Raw genomic sequence first — 19,687 nt, forward strand, 5'->3', positions numbered from 1 at the left:
ACGTATGTACGTAAAGGCTACGCCTTTGCCCGGGTATAGCTGGAACAGAGACCGGGCAGATCAACTTTGTGGTTGGCAATGCATTTGCGGTTTACTGAATACTGCATATTACAGTAAAATGTAATCGCTTTAAATAATTATATCTGAACCGTGCAACGCCGTCGCTAATGGATCGTAAGCTGTTATTTGTGCGACTCCAATTGAAGGATCTGACGCAAAAAAACCGGTTTCTCGTTTTACTGAAAGTGCATTTTCTCGGCGCGAGTACAGATTACGTATCTCTTGGCACAATAATGAAAAATGTATAACACGTCAATTTATAACGAGGAGTAAACTTGGCTGTCTGTCGAGATCTTTGAAGAGCTAACTACTTTATTAACCGAATATTATTCTGTACTTTTTTAAATATAACGTTTTTTTAAATTCTGTAATTGATACAATTAAAAATATAATTTTTGCAATTATTTTGCATTTAGTGAAAATACAAAAATAAACTGATTATATTATTGTAATAATTTTACTATAATAACGAAAGTAACTTTAGTCACTACTATTTTTAGAATATATAATTTATTACTGACATATATATCACACTATTCTGTTCTCGATTATTCATGTAGCTGCTAATCATTCAGTATTTTAAAAGTCATTCAGCTCAAATACTAATAAAAAAAATCAATAAAAATATCTGATCAGGGTTAATAAAGTAGGATTTGAAACGTGTGACGAGCGTTTGGTAATTACTGACTTAATAAGGATTGATAGTATATAAAAGAAAAGGGAGAAAGAGAGAAATAAATACGAGTATATACTGGAAGGGTTTATAATGGCTACAGAGTATCTCACTCATGTCACTACGTTCCTGAGCCCTTCTCGGAGATAGAAGCAGTGACAGATATAGAGATGCATACACACAGGGAGAGAGAGAAAGAGAGGACAAGAGATAGAGAGAGAGAGAGAGAGAGAGAGAGAGAGAGAGAGAGAGAGAGAGAGAGTCGAGGCCAGCTGCCTCGAGCTGTGTAATACGCGCAGATATAGTGGGCCGCCTCTCACGCTAATCGCAGTAATTAAGTCTAAGCTACGGGACTACAGACGACGTCGATCTGTCGGATATAGCGAGCAACGGTTCGGCCGATCGACTGTGTGTAAAGCTCTGACGATGAAGTGATTTACATCGGAATCGCTCGATCGGGAACCGAGCGGAGCTTGATGCGGAGTGGAAAATTTGTCACCGACCGTGAAAATAAAGGGGAGCTTTCTTCTTTCATTCTCTCTCTTTTTCTCTTTCCCTCTATTATACGCTTTTTTTCTCTCTACACGGTTTTCGAGTCGGATAATAAACAACGGTCCCTTTTATTTCGGCTTTCGCTTTTTTTTTTAAATATTTCTTTCTGTGTATTTATGCGTAGTCCTTTTTAAATCTTTCTTTTCAGGTGAACTTTCCTGAAACGTGGTTGATTCTTCCTTTTTTTTTAATAAAATGATTCTCGATATAATGACTTGATAACTGCTGAAAATAAGAGGAAAGAATGATGGAATTCATTTTCAAACATTCTACAATTCTAATTATCCTGTATAATTTTAATTAATTTTATTTTTCTATCTCCTTTTTGTGATTAATATATTTATTATATGTATTAATATATCAGTTATATATATATATATATATATATATATATATATATATATATTAATTATGAATTAAAATAAAATTTTTATAGCTTTAACAGATTTATCTAGATGAGAAAGACTTCTCTTATTATTTCAACTTTAACATATTTGTACAAAAATAAAAGTAGATATTCAATTAGTTTTTATGTGAAAATAATTTGAATATTTAAAATAATAAAATTAATCATGTTTATTAGAAAATTAAGCTGAACATTATTCATTTTCGTAATTATTATACATATTATTGTATACACATACATATTATATATGTTCAGAATTTAAAATAATATATCTCCATGTGCGCGTGTGTGTATTGTACATGTGTGTATGTTTCGTCGGACAGCGACACGCTGAGTGTGAGAAAAAAATTCACATGGCTGAATCGTTGCGCGACGTAATTGTTCGCAGACACCTACGCGATTCGTGAAACGACACGGGTTTCTAAGCGAATATCAACGGCCTCGATTTATCCGTCGGTGCGCTTAAACGTTATGCGTGAGTCTATAATCACGGTGTAATCACGTAAACTCGAACCCGCTGGTTATCATGAGGCGTTAATTCTCGTGTATCGAAACGCTAATGATATTCTATCAAAGCGAAAATATCGTTTCGAGTGATTAATGCAAATGAGCCGGCGTGTCCTAAGGATGTGATGCGATACGGCCGAGATTAGTATAATTAGTATATATAATCAATCTCCGATGTTTTACTCTTCGATAACAACGACGTCAGTATCATGCACATCTTCATGACTATCTCTAGCCCGATACTCAAGAGTCAAGGTTAAGATATGAAAAAAAATTTTTTTAAATTAATTATGAAAAAAAATATAACTTAAAAATATATGAGAAAAATATAACTAAAAAGTAAAAATATAGCTTAGAAAAATTAATACAACGGTGCGATATAATGTATTAAATTATAATCAATGCTAATTAAATTTACATAAATTTAATGCTCCAACTTTCACGAATGATTAATGCTCAGTCATCGTAGTAAATCTTTATAAATCATCTTCAGGCCTGCGTGTGATTAAATTATATATTATACTCTTACAATTAAAAATAGTAATATAATCTTTTTTATTAGCATATCTTTAACACTTTTATTTCTTTGTGGTTCAAGTTGGCATTTTATTATTTTTTCGTTCTCAGAATAGTCCTTTACATGTCTGCCGCAGGCGCCGAACAAGATGGCCACGTTTTTATGATCGAGATTTCAATAGGTAATTTAGAGATACGTAAAATGACGAGCATGACACTGGGTTATTTCAAACAGGCAAAACAAAAGATGGCAGGGCACTGTTCGTGTTTCGCTCATGTGTACGTCAACTCTTTTTTTAAACTACGCGTATATTTGCAATTCGTTTACAATTCGTGAATGGAGAATTTGTCAAATTCCATCAATCAGATCTCTTTATACTATTCACGAATCATGAATACGCTAACTTTATTTAGTTTGCCGCTAGTTTTATTCTACTTCCTCGCAAGAGCAAGTGTATGCGATTATTCTTTATTCCGTCCTCTCTTTATCCAGCGTGATCCTCTTGCGCGTGTATCCCCTTTTCATTTTCTTCCGCCTCGCTTTCACTTCGTTTCGTTCTTCTTTCTCGTCGTCCTATTTGCTCAACTCATTTTAACGCCAAACCTGTTCGTCGACCCAGAAATGTCATAAATTATTTTAAATGCATTAGCCAGTCCCGTGAAGAAGTTAATTCGTTGTAGCCTTATCCTATAATGCTAAATTAAGTCTTATAAAATAAAGGAGGATGAAATGCAGTTTGAGGAAGATTGATAATAACGTCTTTTCGATAATTAAATCCTTCGCCAAATTATTCGACGTTCGATCTACATCAATTGTTTTAAGTTATTAAGTCAGTTCAAGTTAAAATGAGGAAATCTTTGCCTATTTACTTCTTTTGCATCTTTACCTTTTACTTCTTTTACAACTCTCTTTTACGTCCACACGTACATATAAGTTTCTTTAGATTACTTTTCATATTTCATTTCTGTAAAGTAAACTAATAACAAAACAAACATATATAATATCGTTTAATAAGAAATGTAATCGGAAATGTATTCTACAACAATTTAGAACAAATATTTTACAAATGTTTAAAGAAATAATTTTGTGATATTAATTGTCAGAAAAATTACATGTTGCTTAAAAGAGAGATTGAATCATGTATTTCATTCGTACGCGCCGATTGATTAATCGTGCTTAAGCGTTGAGATTGAGAGCGATAGATCACGACAAGCCGATCGATATTGCGAGAAAATTGTGCGGAATCGATGAACTGGTATCCTTGTGCAAGTAATTCTGCGAAGTGGCGGGTTGTGAAATTCAATTAGCGCGCAAACGGCTAATGTTGCGCCGGCCCGAGAAGAAAGGATAATTAGTCTACTTAACGGCGGGTCGAGGTGATTGGCAGGCGAAATCGCGTTACTTGCTAATTGAATTAGTGCGATTTCGGCCGCTTTGAGTGAGCGTAACAGGTGTGTTTAACTCGATACGCGTCGCGTACAATTCACGATTTGAACTTCTGGCGTGTTCGGGTCTGTTCTTTGTCGTGTTGCTACAACTTTTCAACCCGTTCGTAAAGCGAGGGATCGTAAAGAACGGCGCCGGTACTGCGTTTTTCTCCGGCAATAAACGCGACTTCTTATTGCGAAAATTCCCGTTGCCGTTGCCCAGAGGGATTTTCGTGAAAATACATTGGGTTGCAGGTTTGTGACACTGTATTACGCGTGCTATGGAATTTATTCAGTACAAAATGTCGAAATACACGATACTCAATTTTCAATTTTCCGCTCAATTTTTACGCCAAGACTATGTGATCAAAAGCTAAATTGTTTATGTTATTTTTCAAAGCTGAATCTTTGATATTATAATATATTGTCTCAAAACGTGATATTTTGTAAAATGAAAATATTTATTTTAAAGGACAATTATATTTTTCTAGAAATTATATTTTTCTAAAATTATTATATCTTTATCATTTAATTTTATGGTCCAGATTCCAGATTATATCGCGTATAAGATATAGTAGTATGCCTGAAATTATTAAAGAAATTACGCATAACATTAAATTTAAATTTTTAGGGGATTTAAAATTTGTTGATTCTTTTTTTAAGTATTTATTGGATCCTCGATGATTTTGGAAAAAATTGTAGTTAGATTACAGTGGACCACCCTGTATATTTGAAGCTACCTGAGCGGCAATTTCGCACGATTCGTTACGCTATAGGCTGCAGAAAGAACAGCTCGCTCCAAGGTAAACAGGATAATCGAGTTTTTCGGTCGTGATTTAAAGAACTGGAATTGATTATCGCGAGATATTACGGTTCGGCCTCGTTGGCCCTCGACTATACATGCCGTTGATGGCCTTCGCAACGCGCCATTGGCGAATCACACGAATGGAAACTTGCATCAATTTCTTTCATATCAATAAAAAAGACCACCTAGTGATAAAAAAATAAAAGTAAAAAGTTTTACTTTCTTATAAAACACGCATATATATAATTAAATATCATTTGTATTATGTTTGAGTAACACTTGTGCAACATTTTAAATTCCGAGACATTTTTATTTTCGTAAATATACTTCACAATTTTTTTTCATGGTACGTGAGTTCTCTAATAATTCCGCACGCGCCATTCTATTCCATTTGTTAGCGGAACGGAGCCGCTTCTCGGTTCCGTAACGAACATAATCTCGCCGTTAATCAGGTCGTTTCCGCTGGCGCTACGAGTAGTCGGTGATCGCGCAAGTAAATGTATCAATGACGACATGTATACAGAATGAAAGACGTCACGGTGGGAATACTTTGTGTTGCGGCACAACAGATTTTCCTTGCTTTCCCTCTTTTTGTTTTGGACTACTTTGCGTCCCTTGCTATCCAGCTGAGAGAGCCGCAGAGAGAAGACAGTTATAGTTGTACGCCAGCTGTATAGAGTGAACTCGCAACGAGTAATCCTGCTCTCGCGGAAATCCGCTTAACTTTGGTAGAGCCAAGGAGTTACAGTCAATTATTCGTATCTTCCATTAGAATACTCGCTAAAATCAACGTTTAAACTCTTCTGAAGAATGATAATGTATGGAATTTACAATCTGTGCAAAAGATCTTCCATTTCATAATTTTTAATGCGATATCCTTGAAAATAATTTCTGAGAAAATCAACATTCTATATGTCCTGAGATTGAATAGTATATATATGTATATAAGAATAATAAAGACGTGTAAGTAGCATTGCGTTATCATGCTTGTAATTGCTTGTTTTTCTTGTTTTGTAAGATCGTGACAGAGATACAAACTAAAAACTCGAGTTAGATCCTAAGAAAGAGAGAGAGAAGGGGAAACAAGTGAGTGAAAGAAACCAGGGATATATCGTCATGCTGGGTTACACACGGCTGTTCTTTCAGCTTCCGTTAAATCCGACACCGTGGTATCTCCCTTTCCACGGTATAGCTAGCCATCTGTCAGTCGACTAATCTATTATCTGGCGATTTTTCAACGCCGTATTTCTCTCGCTCGTTCGAGCGGATCCTAAAAAATTGCTCGAAGGAAAACGCCTGAAAGGAAAGAATTTCGGGATTATGGCTGGACAAGTGCCTTGACAAATTCGCGTCAAACGATATTAATTCCATTGAATCGAATAACACATCTTATCTGTTTTAGTCATCTTTTTATAGTCATTAAATTGATTCTTTCAAACAACAATGATAATAAATCATAGTCATAATTTTTCCGAGAACTGACACATCATTATAATCACTCGAATCACTATAAAATATGAAAAAAAAGAGAGAGAAATCTATTATATATTTAAAATTAAAATTTTTAGATAAAATATTTAGATAAATTATATTTTATATTTATTTATTTATATTTATTTTTTTAAGCCAAATAACATTGCTATAATAATTAAAATATCGTGTAAATAAATATTTCATAACTAATTCAGTGTAAATAAAAATTATCTAATTAATAAATGATATAATTACACACACACACACACAAGCTCTCTTTAAATTAAATATCTTAAATATTTTAAATGAAGATTTAAGACGCTTTTTCCCTATAATCTTCGCGATAATGTTCACATTGCTGACTGGTTAAAACCGCTACATATAGTGTTATTTGTACACCGAAGCCGATGCTCAGACGCAGATGTGCAGTCGCGCAAGATACGCGTTATCTATTTCATTAGGTGCGTCCATACGCGCGAGCCAGTATCAATCACCGCACATATCCACGACGAGCAAGGCCTTGTTCATCCTCGTGCATGGCACGCATATGCAGTCGCGTGTATACGTTTGCCTGTATCCGGTTAACGCAAAAGCAATCTCTCCGCTATCTGCCGGATTCCGGGATAGACGGATGATCTCAGGTAACGACTACCAACTAATCGGCTGGTTGGCTCGTTCATATATCGCGAAATATACGTTCTCGCTAATATCGCAAACGAATTAAATCCGTACATGTCAAAGTAACATGTAGATAAATACATTCTTTGAATAAAAAATATGTTTTTTCCTCTCTTTGTCAGCATTAATATTTCAAGTCGTGCCATAATATAAATTTCCTGTGACGTCATAGTCTATGTACATGCGATGCGACAAAATAAATCAAACATTATGCTGAAATTTAAATTTAAATTTTCAATTTAAATTTTCAGTCCCTATTTGAGTCCATATTTAATTTAAAAAGGACAATTATATATATTATTTTAATCAGAAAATTTCTGTATTTACACTGAACGATATTTATATAAGTAAATAATTAAAATAGCAATATTATTTGGTTTTTAAAATTGTGTTGAAAAATTCACGGTGGAGAAAATTCGAGGTTTTATATAATGAAATTTTTAATTTACACATTGTTTAATTATATGCAGTTTAAAATTATTTTATAATGAAAAATATATGAGATATAGATGTATATACTTTTTAAATGTTAAAGAGAATATGCATATAGCATTGTGTGCGTATGTATTAATATAGTATAGAATTATTTTACATTTCAATAGAACTCTCTATAACGATTTAATTTGATGTCTTCTCAATGTCTTCTCGAGTTTGTTGTCAGACGAAAGAAGCTAATAGGCTAGATGGATTATCAAAGTGAATTGTACTTCTAGCAGCTAAATCGTGGAGGGTGGCGAGAAGGGGAAAGCTCTTCCTGTGTCGCATTGTGTAAACAAGAAGAGAGAAATAGGAAGAGAAACAGAAAAAGCGAGAAAGTAGCATAGGGAAGGGAAAGGGTGGCAAAGGGATCACGTGCCAAAGAAACGTTAAACACATTTCAAACGTTTGTATAGAGCAATTAGTATTTATAACAAGGGTGAAGAGACTGGGTCTGGTCGATTCGAAATCCGGGGGGAGTACTCATCCCGCCGAGTGAAACGTGCCCTGATCGGCAGAGGGGTGTAAAAGTGGACAAAGAGGATGCAGAAAGGACAAGGATAAAAAGGAACTCGCCTGTTTGTGCGAGGAAGGGCGAGAGCGGTGCGAAAGAAGGTGGAGGAAAGGCAGAGGGTTGGTGAGACCACATGCCGTGAACACCCCCCAGTGGCATCGAAACGTGACGGGATTGTCGAGTAAGACCTTTGCGTCAAGTTTCGTATCCCTTCGCCTTCTTCTTGCCCTTTTTTATTGTTCCTCCCCGAAGGTACTTCTTGAATTTTCGCGCGAGAAAACTGCGGACTTTCGCACTCTGGCCAGATATCGCGTGTAAATACATAATACGTATTGTTTCACTCGCAAATATTCGCTTATTCGAAAAAAAGAAAACTCCACATTTATCGATGATACATGTTAGGATTATAAGGAAATAGCGTAGAAAATGGTTGTTTTTTTAAAAAAATACAACTGTAGTTGTACAATATATTGTTTATTAATATAATAAAAAAATAAACGACGATATAAATAATCTTTTTATACTATGCGATTCATTAAAAAAAAAATTCTTCCATCTATAGATCTTCATAATTTTTTAATTTCATACGAGATGTTTTTTTTCCATTGTTTGTTAAACTTTCAAATTATCTTCTCTTTCTCTTTCTTTCTTTTCTCTCTCTCTTTCTCTCTTTTTCTTTTTACTTTTTCTTGTGAAATTTATTTTTTAAAACTTATGTCAACTTATTCTTTTTAACATTATATGTTTATAATTTATTGTTAGTATTATATTTAAGTAATTTTTACAAAAACGAAGAAAAAAATTCAGATTTTGAATAATGCTTTAGCTATTATATCGATAAAAAAACAAGTTTTCGATTACCATATTTTATGTATACAATATGTTCGTGAATAATAAATAAACAATTTTACATCGTATTTATAAATATACTTTAACGTGTATTTTATATATATCGCGTTGTAAGTTTAACTGTTTATAAATTTAAATCTCTTTGTAAATTTAACTCTTGAACAAAAAGCCTCAACATTTTATAAAATCTATTAATAATTCGACACTGTACATAAAAAGGCTACTTTTTTTTTGAAAAGCTAATTTTACCTATGACATATTTGAAATAGAATATTGCAGATATACATATTCGAAAACATTATTTGTTACTCTCACAAATACATTTCGCTCGATTCACATATAGATTCGCATATGTCATGGAACCGAACAAGTGCACCACAAAACGCACTAAGCGCACGTATTATTCTAAACGCAAAGCCGATGTTTCGGTCACGGTCTGCCGGCATTACCGTGCCTATAATTAATCAAAATTACTCTGTCAGCGATTGGGACGCAAACAGCAATTCGGTCATTAGCTGTAGCGCTGTTAATTGCGACGGGCGTTAATTAGAAACTCCGATGTGCTCTATTCTCCCTTCGAATACATCGCGGTATACAGAATTATGTTATGCGCCATGCGCAATGTACAATTGTCGCGCATTCGTAAATGTTAATCTTTGCACGATTGAAAGGTCTTTTTTTCTATCTCTTAGTGAAACGTCTACAAAAGTACGGACACTCTTCAATTAGGAACTGTCGCCCAAGTTTTCCGACAAGTTTCACAAGTCGATACAAGCCATTTCCCTCGTAATTGCAGTCATTTGATTGCACTTTACTTAATTGTTTCTGAAACGAAATAACGATTTCGCACGATTTATTCACGATTTATTAGGAGAATTTTTGATTCAATAACATTAAAAATCCTGATTTCTTTCAAAATTATTTAATATTCCAAAAAACAGGATGATTTATATAATAATATAATAAATATAAATATACATCTCACTATACATGTATATATTTATTTCGAAATGTGAAGTACATTGTGCATAATCTCGATGTAAAAAATATCATGGATCTATACATTTGTAAATTTAATTAAATTTCTATTATGATAATGTATTATTTTTTTTATAATATTCTTATATATATTAACTTTATATTATGTAATTACACGCATATCATTACTAACGATCCTTCCTTGGCTGTCTTGTATTTTTTGTTCCCTTTAATTTTTGCGTAGACATAAAAGGCAAAAAATTGGAGTTACAAATTACATTTAATTAATTCTCATAAGTATTATCGACTACCCCTTACCATCGAGTCTCCTATGCATTTCTCTTTCTCTCAGTCGTCGGTGCTGGTTCGCAACACTCGAGGAAGATCCTGACAATAATTATTATCGTCAAATAACAGACCGCATTCAGTTGTCCCGACCAGGTGAGTTAACAAAACAAAGAAGGGAGGAGTGAAAGAAGGAGAGAGAAAATGAGAGACAGCCGCGATAATATGGCCGCCCGTAATTGGCTACATTGTTCCTATGAATTGATATGTCATTAATATTGATTGGCTGCGAATCGCGGAGCTTGCGTCGAGCGTGGTCGAGTTAAGGGGAGCTGACGGGGTAGAAGCGGCGCGCGGGGACAGATTTCCGGCGGCGAGACAGGACTTCATCAGAGAGAGGCGGGTGAGGGACGTTGGACGTTGGTTGGTTGAAACTAGAAGGAAAGAGCGGGACATATGCATGCAGGAGAAAGGACAACGTGTCCCGTGGAACGGCGAGAGGAAGCAGGCAGAGAGGGAAAACGCGATCGGGCCATGATGCATGCGTTATTCCGCGGATGCACAATGCGAGCGAGGCGCGTAATGCGATTCGTTCGTCACAACTGGTTTTCGGTTGGTGCCTCTTTTGATCGTCCGCTTCGACCAGCGCGCCGTATCGATGAACAATATTGTTACTTTGTTTCACCCTCAAAGGGTTAAACACGATCGCAGCACTATATACAGTATGGGTCATGCGCTTCGACATAAGCGCGATTTGATATTCCAGAAAGATGATCATTTGCAGTGATATCACTGAAATAGAAACAAGAAAGGACTCTGAAATTGTCAGCGAAAAGTGTCAAACTTGCTTTTAAAAAGAAAGAAACATAAACAATAGTGTACATATTGTATGCAAACAGGAATATCTGTGCAAGTGAAATAAATTCGATTAATTGAACGTACCATTTTTAAGAAATGTGAAATAAATATCTTCCTGAATTAAGCAAGTTCACAAAGCAAAATAAAAATTACATTCTATTTACAGTGTATAATTAGTTGGTATCTAACTGGCTTTATTCTGATAAGTCCACTCTTGTGTGTGAAAAATCCCCTCAAAAAGTATTCGAAGACTTTTTATAAGAACTTTTAGAAACATCTCACCGAAAAAGTTTGATATTTTTCTCGATAAATAACAACTCGATATCGAAGAGATTAAAGAAAATGTGCTTATTTACTGTTAGCTTATAACGGAGTGATTTTAAAAAGTATTCCGGATACTCTGATTGCACAACGATACGTTTCGGTGACGCAGCAGCATCAATTTTGCATCGATCTTTGTCATCGCGTTCGGCGAATATATTAGATGCATCAGCTGAAATCTTGCGTATCCTAACATATTACGTACGCACGATGCGGTCTGGGAATTTATTGCTCCTTTCGATGGCGAGGAATGAGGAGTAGCTCTCTTTTCTCCTCTTAAAACTCAAAGTAGCTCTCCTCAAACATCGAATCTCGACGCTTCTTTGGATAGATATTTTACAGAGTTGTCCTTTAGATAAGTAAAGTCAGCAAAAGTCAGGAGATACCGTAATGCGAGGGAGGAGCGAGCGGAAATATAAAGTAGAAACCGTCCTGGCACTAGATAGATAAAATATAAAACACAAATAGAAAAAGAAGAAAAATGGAGAAGAAAAGTAAGAGAGAGAAGAAAGAAGAGGAGAAGAAATTAGCAAGATATAAATGATACATATGAAAGACGAAGAAAGAAACAAGTCGAGTGAGAACGAAAAAGACATAGGGAACAGACATGATTCTTAGTAAAAACTAGCAAGAGATAGATGACGCATGAGAGACAGAGAAAGAACCAAGGTAGTATAAAATGGAATGAGAATGAAAGAGGAGAGAAAAACAAAGATAAAAACTCCTTCTTGCAGAAACTAACAAGAGACATTAAAAATGGGGGAGGTATAATCTACATTAAATAAGAGAGCGAAAGAGAATGAAATAGATTACACATATGTATACCCAGAAAGACAGGAAAGACAAGAAGGTAATTGATTTAGAAGAGAAAACAATTTAGTCAGAGATAGATGAAAAGTAGAAGATAAAAGTAGAAACAAACTATGGTAGAAAATAAGTGCGAAAAAGACAGAGAAAGAAGCAGGAATAGATGTGATTCTGAGCAGGAACTAGACAGGAAGAGACAGATTGAATGTAAAAGACGAAAAGAGAGAAAAAAGAAAGAGAGAAGAAAACGAAAAATAAAACAGATTCCTACAAGTTAGTATGAGATAGATAAAAGATGTAAGAGGAGAAGAAAATAAGATACAAAGGGAATGCGAGCGACAGAGAAAGAGCGAGGTAGACAAAACTGAGAATACTACGGCTGAGAACTAATAAGAGACAGACGAAAGATGAAAGGCAGGGAAGGAAACGGCTGAACAGGAGAGAGAATAAAAGCAGCAGCGAGGAAGGGAGAAAGAGAGATTATAGCAGGGGTAAAGAAGACTTCCAGAGAGTACGAGATTGTACGAAAGAACGGGACAGGAACAAGCTACAAGGGGAACAGGGAACCGAGTAAAGAGTGCCTGAAGAGGAGTCGAATGGTGGATGCGGCAGCGCGACAAGGACAGAGAGCGGAGAGACATGAACCAGAAGAGATAGAATGATGTAGCGAGGTGGAGATAAAAAGAGAGAGCTCGATATGTTCGTATTCGATCGTCGTGAGCGAGAGAGAATATCGCGGGGAGTCCAACGTGGACGCGGACGAGAGGGGTCCGTAATTTTTCAACAGTGTGGCGCTCAGAATTTTAATGGCTTGTCGAGAGTGCGAGAGGGATGGAGCGGAGAGAGACGGGGGATGGGTCCTAAGAGGCGGAATATGCGAGCGAGAGAGCGAGATAATGCGACCGGTGAATGAGGACCAGACCGTGAAAGAAATAAACCCGCATATAAACATGAGCCCCGGAGAGTCTCCTTGGCTTCTCTTTCTCTTTCTCTCTTTCTTTCTCTCGCGTCCCCCCTCATTTCTTCCACCGGAATCCTTTATTATTGATACGACCGACTACTCTCGTACAGGGGGAAACTCTGTACATACTTTACTTGCTATTACCGTCTTTGTCTCTCTTCAACTCCTTTAGAGAGACTCTTTTCTTCTAAAAATACTTTAATAAACGTCACGAAATAATATCGCAGAGTCTGCTTGCTTTCGCGATGTTTCAGTAAAATTGATTGTTCCGACCGAAATTATAATAACTGTAATAATACAAAAACAATCGTGTTATAAAAACCTTTTTGAAAAGCGAGTTTGGAAAATAAAACAAAATATAGAAAAGATACATAGCACGCTGAATACCGCCAATGTAACATTAATTTTTTTTCAACAAAATAATATTTATATTTTCCAATTTACATCAGTTTATATAGATGTACAAATGTACTCTGCATCAAAAAATAAAAATATAAAAAAAATAGCTCAAAATTATTATTTTCGGCTATATTCTTTGATAGAACATAACGTTGAATAACCAAAATTCAGTTATTTTTTATATTTTTTCTTAGATATAAAAAAACAAAAATTCTCTCTCTTTTTTTCATCCTTTATGACTCGATATATGAGTGGCCTTTCTTAAAAGCAAATTAAACTAACATTTTTCACTTGAGATCTTCACATCATATATTATAATTGAAATATTTTCACATAAAATGTGACATTACCTTATTAGAGGATCTCTATTCTTCTCTTTCTGCTCTCCCTCTTGTTAGTTCCCCTTTTGCTTCTCGCTGGGATTAGCTCGCGTCGATCTCTCGGAACCCCACTCGGAGGATTAATTGATTTACATTCATTAATGCGCCCTAGGTCGAGCGAGTATTGTCGATATAATGCCGGCAGAGAGATCGGCATTTTCACGTCGTATTGAATTTTTTTGTTGAACAAAGACGTATAGTCAATTTAGCCATTCATCTTGTTATGTAGATCGTAGTCAAATCAACTCTTCTCGAACATACTGCTTGTGCTATATCCAAAAAGATTTAAGGATTCTTTTTCTACAAAGAGCTGAAATCCCAGTAAAAAAAAGTACTTGCCTTAATTCGTTTCGTTCAAAAAAGTTTGTATTTCAGAGTACTTACCTTTATTTGCAATGTGCGATTGGCCTTAATGATGGCTTCTTGGAATTATTTGGATTTTTCTTTAACGAAAATTTAATGAGAAGTTGATATCTATCTTTCATATTTCGACATGGAATATCTTGGCAATTAAGCTTTGAAATTAAAATCTTGTGAAAGTAGGATTTCTTTGAATTTAATTGAAAAAACAGTGTTTCACGAGAAAAACAGCATCTTACTCTAAAGCCTTTTTAATTTTTTAAAACTCGAAATCACTTTATCATTCAAAATCGTTGAATGCCTCGACGCGTTTTTTAAAAGAGAAAGTTATTTTCAAATTTATTAAAGAATTCAGAAATATAAAATTACGATTTGTGCAGCCTATATATTATTTTAAGCTTTAAAGATTTTAAAGATATAAAGGAATAAAGACTTTGAGTTTATAGTTTAATTACATGATAAAATAAAATGAGTATGAATATTGTAAAGATCGATGTATTGAACAGGAAGTCTATCCTAAGCTGAAAGGCAAGGATTAGCGGTCAATAAATAATAAATAAATATTATTTTAAGCAGCCGCTCAAGTTTATTAAAGAATTCAGAAATAAAATTACGATTTGTGCAGTCTATATATTATTTTAAGCAGCCGCTTTATACTCTCTAGCCATAAATATCAGTCTTGTGAGAAATAGCGGTATTTTAAGATATGGATGCTTTCTCTCTCCGGTATCGAATGCAGCGTCATATCTTCTCTCGATCGATATCGATATCGATATCGATGCTAAACGTCAATACACTTCCTCCATACGGCACAGTTTGCGTTGAGCGCGGAAAGCGGAAGGCGAATAAATACGTTAATCGCGCGCTCGTTGAGAGCAAGTAGCCGGCTGACATGCCCTACACCCCGGCGACACTCGGGAGTTACGGCGGCGATAAATCATGTCCTTATCGTACTGCCATTAAGGCGTTTTATATGCAACCGGACGGGAGGAAAGAACGGCCAAGGGGAGGGGCGGAATTCTGTCGTTAATACACTTTCGTTCGTGAGCGCTAAGACGTAATGAAATATTTCGCCGCAGATAACAATTTACATTGACATGCCACGAGAGCGATTATGCAAGGGTTCGTTATTTCCTATCGATGATGTCGAATTTTCCTCGATAAAAATATTACGATTCTACGCAAGCAATCAATTACAGAGCCTTTCGCGGGATAAAATTTAAAGATGCGGATCGATAGCGAGAAAAAATATTGCTAATTATTTAAAAGACGAGAGCAAAAGTCGACGTTCTGTGTAGAAAGACAGAGAGAGGAAAGTATATTCCTTGTCGACACCTCGGTCGACGCCATTTATCAAACGGAATCTGTAATGAAATCCAGACGACTTTTAATTATGGTCGCCGACGTCGGATACGACGACAGAAAGGGAAATATCGAAACAGCACTAAATCGAATCGCTAAATCTTCCGCGACATCTGCGAGCATCTGCGAGAGCACATCTCGCGCGCTCTATTCCATCCGCGAGAGGATCGACAAGGCCACGCCCATCCGGATATCGATTCGTTGACAGCGTCGGTTTTCGCTCGCTGGCACCACCGGGCACGCCGAACCTGGAGCAGGATTTACGAAGAAATCAGAATCCTCGCCGGGACTATCGCCCGCGAATGTTACGGGACTATTCGCGAACGACGTCGTCTCGGATTGCCTCGTGTTTATGGCGTGCAAGAGACTGTTGCAGAATTTCTTGGCAAAGAGCAGCCGAGTTTAAACGTAAAGTGCCGCAACCAGTAAACTACATGTACCATGGTACATGCACAAAAACTCTTGCACTCTTAAAAAAACATATTAAATCGATACTCGTAAACATTGTTGTCTCTTTTCCGCTGATGCTGATTATTTCAACGCGTGCATTACTTTATATCGATAAAAGTATGTCAGGGATGAATGCATTTGGCAGTTCAAATATTAAATGTATGTGTAATTTTAATTCAGTTGATTTTGAAAAATCAGAGAAAAAATCGGAGAACTAGAGTTAACATCTAAATAATTATATATATTCTCGAATTGTATTACATAGTAGTAGGAACTAAATAGCACGTGCTTTATAATGTCTAGTATTGAAAATAAACTTCAAATAAATTTAATCAAGTGTCACTTTCAAGAAATCTGAAATAAATATCTTAAATTAAAAAATATTGAGAATATATCTAAAAAGAAATAAAAAATGACAAAGAAGAGTTAATATATATATACATATATACATATATATATTTTAAAAGAAGACAACATTTTTTTGTGTGAATATTGATATATATTTAAATATTTAGAGTATTGTGTATTACATAATAAAAACTTTCAGTTTTTCACATTTATCACTTTTACACTCTTGAAAAATGTAGAAAATACTGAAAACGTTTCATTGGAAGCGCGAACATTTGAATTCAAAATTTAAATTTAGTGTTCAAATTGACTTTCTAAAATTTTTTTAAGCTGAATAACAACAAGAAATATCTCTGTGTGTACTGAAGCTTTTCACGATAATCTCGTACATGTGGTGGCATTCATGCGCACTCTGTATATTGAAAGCTAAGCCGCATGATTTCACATGACAAAATATTAAATGCTGCCAAAATTCGTCGCGTAAATACGGAATTTTGGAATATTTAACGAACGGATGTACATGTCGTTCAGAGCTGGCTTTAGACAAATAAACATTTAGCGCTGAATACGTGATGTAAATCAGCGCGAGCCAATGTTTACGCAGACGATTAATAGTCAATTCAAATTACGCGTTGCCCAACGTGCCGTCAACTTCACGCCAATTCTACCCTGTAATCCTGCGTTCGCATTACACATTGATGAGTTGTTGAAGTTGTTGAAAGCGTTTTGTCGCGCGTAATCGGAGATTCAACAATTTTACGTCGTCAAACATTCATCTTTGTGAAATTGTAAAAAACAAATGCTATTGCAAAGGTACCAGATGTTAAGTACCTTTGTAAATACTCTCGTTTTTCAAAATGAGAGGAAAATGTTTGTTGCATCATTATTCTCTATCTAATTTATTTACTCCGTGTTAGTCGCGAGCTTTCACAAATTACGATTGTAACTCGCGACGAATAAACTTGTAAACTCGTCACCAAGCAAAAACCGTCACGATATGCTCGCGAGCGAGCTCGTGTCTTTGTAGATGCAGTTATCTCATTTCCTTCTTGTTGAAACGAAATTTTCCTCGCGCGGTGCAAAAGGGTATACGGAGGGAGTTAAAAGTCTCGCGGTACCCCGTTATGACGGATCACGTTGTATAAGCTTCAGGGCGGATAAGTGCAGAGCAGAGAGAATGTGGAAGCGTTCGAGGGTGAATGAGCGTAGGCGGGAGTTAAAAGAGAGACGAAGGGTCGGCGAGAGAGTGATGGAATGAGGAAGAAATAGAGAGAAAGAGAGAGAGAGAGAGAGCGAGGGAGGGAGAAGGAGAGCGAGAAGGGAGGATAGAGCTTGTTTCATTGAGGGGTGTTTCATATCGACCGCCACTCGGCTCCGCCTATCACGAACACGAGCTCTCTACCCTCTTCCCTTTTCCCTCTTCTCTCTCTCTCTCTCTCTCTCTCTCTCTCTCTCTCTCTCTCTCTTTCTCACCCTTTCGATCCTCGCAACCTCTCTCACTTTGTGTTTCCTTCCAAACCCCGTCAAACGCAAACAACGGACGTGAATCTGCCCGCTAACCTCCACTTGATAACAACGATTACAACCGGTGACTCTCGCGATACAACCTCGGATTCGTGTCTCCCCTTTTCCTGCCTCCCTCGTCCACTACAGGGCCGCTCCCAAAACGGACACACGGTATTGCTTTCCGTACGATCGAATCTCGCTCGTCCCTATGGCAATGATATTTCTCGTTAACAAAATATTACATTTTGCTTCCCATTGTGCAAAGAAACGTCGCAATATATATGATATCTACCGATTGGATTTTAAGAAGGAAAAATTTGATTTTGTTGCATATTGTTTATATTTCTTCTTTTACCTTACAATTGAGATTATTATTTGAAAAATGGTGACGCAAATTTACACCTCGAAAAAAATTGTGCAAGATGCAATTACACCTCTTCATATCTGACTTTTTTCAGTACCGCAACAATGACCGTTATTCATTGCGTGCAATCTTTCTACACATCTGCGCTCATCAATTTATCCGCAATCGCGCAATCCGATCTGCTGGCTCCTCGATGTAACTAGCCGGGGCTTTACGTTGCTGCTTCGTCCATTAATTTCGCATCGTGACATTTGATTGCAGCAAAACGCAACGCAACGGTTATGATACACGGCACGATGCGCGATGTTGCATTTACGAATTTCATTCGACGCGATTGCTCGTGCAAATGCTCTCCCCCCGCCCTCCATGTGCTTCCACCCCCATCCCTCCCCGTCAGAGAGTCGGCACAATGCTAATCATTATTCCAAACGGATAATGCAAACGCGCTATTTAATTAAAAACATATTTGTGCTCGCCCGATCGTCATTATTATTACGTGCCGACATATATCGCGCGATATCATACCCCCGTCGTTACGCAAAATCCGCAGCTGATTGCACTAATCAGACGTGATTGCGCGCACGGGGATGAGCATTTATGCGCGTTCTGCGAATGAGTTTTCAATTTCGCGTACGTCTCCGCACCAACGTAACTTGCGTAATCGAGCGCTCGTTAATTACACGCCCGCCCGCGCCCTCGTACAGTTATTTGCGACATGTATCATGCGACATGTTCAAAGAGAATAACGAATAAAACACAATGCAAGATTAATAATTGTTATAACCTGCTTTATAACGTTCGTTTTGTACGCCTTGGTCAATATATCAATTCACTCAACGAAATTTATTTGATAAAGCAGATATTTCACAACCGGTGATTTATTAATCCGGAAATGTCGCTTTTACAACACACATATGGAATTTATGATATTTTAATTTTTCAAATTTAAAGATTTCACATTTTTTTTTTTTACAAAAAGATGCGACGTTTGAACCGTGCGTGCATCTCTATCTCGATGAAATTATTTGCTATACTCGACAACAATGCGCGTCATTGCGCATTCGCGCGCTATCATTGTGGAAATACCATCGGCCAATAGCATGTGTGTAGAGGTGATGTTTAACGACAAATTTAAGTTCATTATCCCCGCGGCCGGCATTGCCGGCGGACGTATACTACACAACACGGATTCTCGCGTAATTAGGGATACGTGCCACATCGCATTCCCATAATTAGCGAGGCGCGATAGGAAAACGCGGGATTTTACCGCCGCGCCATAGTATCGTTCACGCGCAAAGCTAATCGATAACGCATCGCAGTTTGAAAATCTCTTTCCTCCTATCTTGCCGTAAAAATTCATAACTCACCGA

The 19,687-nt window shown here is 36.5% G+C and overlaps 1 protein-coding gene across 1 annotated transcript in view; it reads left to right on the forward strand.

Annotated features, from left to right (window-relative positions):
* LOC145967218 (uncharacterized) overlaps positions 1-19,687 on the forward strand; it is a 197,490-nt gene that overhangs the window by 11,750 nt on the left and 166,053 nt on the right. The window lies entirely within an intron of this gene.

Source organism: Camponotus vicinus, unplaced genomic scaffold (assembly GCF_025532165.1).
Source record: "Camponotus vicinus isolate PSW18456_S1 unplaced genomic scaffold, iyCamVici1.0 SCAF_2, whole genome shotgun sequence".
In the NCBI taxonomy this organism is placed as follows: domain Eukaryota; kingdom Metazoa; phylum Arthropoda; class Insecta; order Hymenoptera; family Formicidae; genus Camponotus; species Camponotus vicinus.